Raw genomic sequence first — 6,744 nt, 5'->3', positions numbered from 1 at the left:
AGTCTATTATAAAATCCAGAATTTTGTTATTAATTTACAGAAAAATGCGCTGGTCAAAAAATCTGAAAAAATTTACATAAAAGCATGCTTTGTAGATAAAGCTATGTTTCAAATTTCAAGCAATTCTTAACATATTGCATTCTCCTTACAACCTCCTTAAATATTAGGTAATCTGTTTTTATTTTTCTTCATTTAATTAGGATACACTATCGCTCACAAAAATACATGCCTATTTCGCGATTTATATATGTTAAAAGGATAATAAAGAGAAAATACAGAGAACGTAAAGAAGAATAAAATATCAATTGAGAACAATATATCAATCCCATCATAAATTAAGTAATACATTATCTTGGAAAAGAAGTCAGAATAAAAAGAAAAATAATACACACGTGCACGCACACATAACTGCTTACCTTAAAATTATATTTAATCGCAATTTCTTTGGCAAAAAATAGAAGTTTGGTGTTATCTTTTTTTTATCATTTGAATGCAACTTTTCTCAAGATTTTTCATCTTTCGGATTTCAATTATCGGATAGTATCAAATCTGAACGTCGTGTGGCTTACCGCTCAGTGTGATTGATTCGCGATTCGGGTCAATTCGGGTTTGATCCCACATACACAATTTTTCGCGTTAAGGAGCTGAAAATGACTCCATCTGGTGATTATGAGATCTTTGATCACCAGCGCCATTCGAATTTGGCGTTAAACTGTAAGTTCTATATATTGGTGGATATATGTATGGATCCCTCCAGGCTGAAGGTTGGATATTAGGCTAACAACCTAATTCCGGAAAATAATCCATTGTTACGAAAACCTCATGAGAGGTAAGTCCTGTCACGTCTTGGGATGTTGCGGTATTGGATGGATGGATAAATAAGGAGATCTGTAACGAAAAGTTCGTTTTTAATTCGATGGAGTTAAAGTATCAATGTGTATTTAATTAACACTCACCTAACAAATCCTTCAGAGATGATAGACTAATCACGCCTGTGATAAATATTTTAAGAAAGTTTTATACACAACATACGAGTGATCATCATACCTTGGTAACCCTATTCCAAAAAATACGTTAAATTACAACAAATCGATCAAATATAAAAACTTTTTAATAAAAACACTGATTTTTTTTCATAAATGATTACTTTTGACTGTTTTCCAAACCATTAAATCGAAACATATTTTCAAAATATGTAGAACATTCACACGGAATTCAAGAGATCAGTTCGATTTCCGGCAGATGTAATATTTCTGCAATAAAATTATTTACAGATTTTAATATGTTATTCAGCATCATTAAAATCTTTCCAAGATGACTGAGCATCAAATTATTAAATTGCTAATCAATTTAATTTGTGATATTTCTACAGTAGTTTAATCGGATTTGCGTTTCAAAATCGAAAAATCATTTCGGTGCGCAGTCTAAATGATTACATATGTAGTATATAAATTCACATCGAATTTAAGCACTTAAGGGGATCCTAAAGTGAATCTGCTTTATCAATTTTTCCAAACAAGTATTTTTCTAACTGCCTTTACAAATTAAAAAATTTTTCTCCATAATTAAAGTAAAACAATAATGTAGTCCAAATCGGTCGACTTTATACCAAAAACAAAAAAAGTTGGAAAATTACAATTTTATTATCGACTTTTAACGTCGACTCGTAATAATGTTTGCTTTATATAGGAGTTTTATACTTTGTACACATATATAAAACAATCATAGTTTGGACTAGAGATTACATGAACAATCAATGTTGAGTACTTAGAATTAGGTTTAGATACTTAAAACGAAAGATCAATCAGTTAGAAAATTTGTACGTATGTGTGAGTGCGATATTGATCTACTATATAAAGATATGTCGATGTGTCGTATTTTATCGGTAAAACAGCGATCTCATTGGAGTTCGAGCTTCACTTTAGGATCTCCTTAAGATCCAACTTGACCGTTAAAAACATTTATTTCCTAATATAGTCGTGGATATTTAAAGCATTTTTGAGGAAAATGTTTCATACAAAAGTTGCTGGGTTTGACAAGTGTATTAAACGGATTTCATTTGTTGACCTTGAATGCAAATATGGAGTTCTCAAGTTCAACTTTAAAATTTTAAGTTTCAGTAACGTACTGGTCACTAGTAAATAGGAGATCATTAGTCGCTTAAGGTTGAAAATGTTGAAAATTTTAATATATTTTACATATTTTACATGTGTATACATATATGTAATATATTTGTATATATGTATACATACGTAAAATATGTAAAATATATATAAATTTTCAACATTAAAAAAAAAATTTTACGTAGACGACACTGATTTGGATCAGTGCTTTGACTATAGAAACCTGAATTGCTAACAGTAAAATTTACGTGTAATGAACATAGAAACAGTGCCATCATGCTCCTTATCCAAGAACTAAAATATCGATCATGCATTATGTCGTGTAATTCAAACAACCGATAACCGAAGTTTCTGTCATTCGTGTATAAAATATTAATTTTATGAAATTAAAAATTAAGGGATATATAAAATGGGTCGTTATTGTTATGTGGAAAATTATGTGAAAAAAATATTAATATAATAATGTCTATTAATTTAACATTTACAATGTTACGTTTACGTTTGTTATACGCACTTATATTTTTTCTTTATAATAAATTATAAAATCTGTTTTAATAAAAGTAATCTTTATTTTTAACTTTGTTGAGCCATCAAAATAATTATGTAGAACGCTTATATTATAAGCTAGTTACTTATTTATAGAATATAAAAATTCTTTGCAGCATTGCTTATTATGCTTGAGATTCCTACATAATTATTTTGATTGTCCAATAAATTATTTTCTGATCGGTATTTAGAGAATTTTTTAATGTATCAGCAAAATCATTTTCTCACATTATTTTTAAAGGTCGGTATAATGTTAAATATGATAATATTGTTTATTATAACATCTATTTAATATTGATAACTTTATGTTTACATTTATATTACATTTTAATGTTATATGTACATGTTTTTTATATTTCTAATTTTTCCTTATTTATATTTCATTTTTAAATTCGGTAAAATTATTTTCTTGTACTATTTTTAAAATATAAATATCTATATAATATATTAATATAATATAACATTTTTTATTATAATATTTAGTTAATATTTAAAATGTTATATTTATATTTATATTTTATTTATACTATTAGATCCTCTTTTTACAATAAATTATAAAATCTGAAGTAATATGGTATAATATGTCTTATTAACCATGAATCTATTTATTCTCCGATACTGATATTTGAATTTCCCGCGTTTTGAGCAAAAGGCGGAGTCTAATATGAGGTCAGTTCTTTTTAGCTAAAGTTCTTGCACGGTTCATCTTTCTTTCTTTTCTCTTAACGTTAGAGAGAAAAAGAGAAAGGATGAACCGTGCAAAAAGAAGTTCAGCTAAAAAGAACAGGTCTATTATATAGGATGTTCATTACACTTGTTTCAAAAGTAAAAGGGGCGAGGACTAACAGTCTAGGTTCACGATGTAAGAATATATTTATAAATATATTTATAATTAATCGTAAGGAGATCCACCACTTTAAATCCTGACATGACAACGAGCACACATGCTTCATACCTCTTAAGTTAACGTTTTAACACAGTCTCTTAATTTAAAAAATACTTGTTTTTTATATAATAATGATTACACATTTTTTACGTTCTTGACATGTATGTGGTTAATATACTAGAATTTGCTCCAGTGAGATCACTCAATCGACTGATACCATCCAGCTGCCTAACTGCAGATATGGAATCCCTAATAACACATTTTAGTCGGGATACATCCTGGGGATGTCCTTAAGATGTTCAAAGAACATATGAACGTCTTTTGGACGTCCTCAGGACGTCCCATGGAGGTTTGTGCTATTAGGAATTACATATGGGAGAGTGATGAATCTCCTCATGATTAATTTACACTAATTTGTGTATCATCGTCTTTTTGTAACTCGATACTGAAGATGGCTAAAATATTAGCCGAAACGTCTATGTATATATACAATTATACATATGTACATATATATATATACATATATATATATACATATATGTTTGTAATATTGGATTTATGAAATAATAGCGCAAATACACTGAAAAAAAATACAGTCAATTTTAATAAATATTTAGTTCAATACTGCCAACTAAATATTTACTTACAGAAAATAAATATTTGTTTAGTAAAAAAAATAATTGTTAAATGAAATTAACATTTCTTGTACCAAATAAATATATCTTTATATCTAATAAATATTTAGTTGGCATGTATTCAACTAAATATTTATTAAAATTGACTATATTTTTTTTCAGTGTACTACAGCGCCAATTCCCATTAGCCCATTGTCTTCGTTTATTTATTTGCATTTGTAAGTATAAATAAATATACACAATAAAGATAAAGACATATCTTTTATAGTTAATAAATTCCAGCATTTTTTTTTTAAAACTGATCATAAGCGTATTTAGGATTTTTTTTGGAAAAGGTTTTTATTAAATCTGTTATCACATGAGTAGCAATTTCGGTAAAAGTCCCCCTGATTAGGGGACCCAGCCCCAATGACCTCGACCTTGATAGGTCATCACTTCCAACAGATTTTAGCCGTTGCTCGTTATTCGTTCAAAAGTTATTAACAGTCAAAGTTAGTAATTATATTTCTCTGCTTTACATGAAGAGTTAGATAATTTTGGACAGAAAGAAAGGTATGAGGTGGACAAATTCAAGAAATACAACTTTCCACGCAAAACGACTTTCACCCCACCTCTTACCCAGCTGTAGGGCGCGCTATTGTATACATAGTGTGCTGAATTTGGGTTTGTAGGATCGCTAATTGTAGCCTAAATGACATTTTGCAGGTCAGTTGTCTCTGCGAATTATCATATATCATATCATTCTACTTTTTGGCACAAGAACATTTGGAACGTTTCGAATTTCATACAAACAAAATATTATTTTCTTTACGCGATAAAGCAGACGCTATAGCCATCTAGTAGGAGGACAGAAAGTTGCTGGCAGCAGCCAGATATACATTGCCGTATTTGACGGCATTTATCATTCGATAGGAGCTCCAATTATCTTATCTACAAATTCCTATAGATTAAATATGAGTTAATGTGCTAAGTATCTTTCTTATGTGTACTGATAACTTTTACACTGAAATAGGTCACACTTAGAGAAAGTTTTTCTTCCAAACAACCGAGATTCTAGAGATCGATATCTTATAGATATAGATATAGCTAGACGTAAAAGAATTAAAGAGTTTATCCAAATGACAGTTAGAGTCATCAACTAGATCAATTTGAAAGTTCTTTAATATTTATCTATTTATTTATATTAGTATGATGTTAATTTAAGTTGAAAGCTGATTATCAAACAGTTGCCAAATAGATGAGAGCACCGTAACGTTGGAAATAAGAAATTACTCAATCGATATTAAAAAGATCAAATACCAATTCACAATTGACATAACATTTATGTTATAATTTCGCACTTAACAATTTAACTATTATGGACACCATGTGTTGTATATATTACATGCATACTTATTGTTGAAATCATAACATAAATGTTGTTACTTATAATATCGATTTTCGGGTATTTTATTAAAACTTCATTTGCTCGTCTAATTGCTTATGATATATAACGATATTGTTTAAAGAAGGATTTATAAAACGATTTAAAATATTTATATTCAATATTTATCACCAGAAATTTATGAGAGAAGCATATTTCATGCGGATGACAATATATCCGCTATTACTGGACGAGCCAAGGCTATCGAATTTCATGCGCTATTTTGAAGAATCGTTTCTGGTTGAAATCCAGATCAGATGATCCTAACATTCCGGATGACCCTAACATCCGTGAAGACTTTCGGTCTCTTTATCGGAACTCGTCGTAAAAGTCAGCTCAATAGCAGCACGTATCTCGGGATGCATCTACACGTATGTACATATTATACATACAATGCCTCCGCTCTTCCGATGTCACGGCGCTACCATTCGTTTCTATCTCGAATCTTGCCGTAGCGAGATAACACCGCCTAATCGTTCCGATAGCGTCGATTACTTTACAAATTATTGCGCGAAGTCGTCGAGCGATCGAACAGGACAACTCGGTACTCTCGGTAGCGATCGTTGTCGGGTCGGGCGTTCTGGCGCGATGCGGCGCGGCGCGGCGCCGCGCTGCGGATCGCGCCAATGCGGGATCGCACAGCGAGAGAGCGGGTGCGCGATTGCGCGCGCAAGTATTTGATAACGCTGAGGCAGGCAAGGCACGAGAACTTGGGTGCTCGTTATCAGTGCGGCAGGCGTCGGCAGGCTTGAAACGGCACTCGGTCCACCAGTCGGCCAGGAGATCGCGCCACGAGGCGAGCCACTTTTAGATTGATTTTCAAGAGCACCGCCAGCACGGGGCCAGCGCTCCGCGTTTATTTTAACGCGCTTAGAGACAGAAAGAGAGAGGGAGAGAGAGGGAGAGAGAGAGAGAGAGAGAGAGAGAGAGAGAGAGAGAAAGAGAGCGGGTATAGGGAGAACGAGTCCGCGCGCTCCGGCCGTACAGGCGTTTCAGGCTGATTGAGATAGTGCGAGGGAGCGACGTGACAACGTGGTGAGAGGTTCGGCAAGCGGTGAACGGGCGAAGCGCCTCTCCTCCGCGGCACGCAAGACCGGTCTCTCCGACGATACCGTCGTATTTTTTGATCCG

This window comes from Trachymyrmex cornetzi, unplaced genomic scaffold, assembly GCF_001594075.2.
Source record: "Trachymyrmex cornetzi isolate Tcor2-1 unplaced genomic scaffold, Tcor1.1 scaffold454, whole genome shotgun sequence".
NCBI classification, from domain to species: Eukaryota; Metazoa; Arthropoda; class Insecta; order Hymenoptera; family Formicidae; genus Trachymyrmex; species Trachymyrmex cornetzi.
This window is presented reverse-complemented; position numbering follows the sequence as displayed.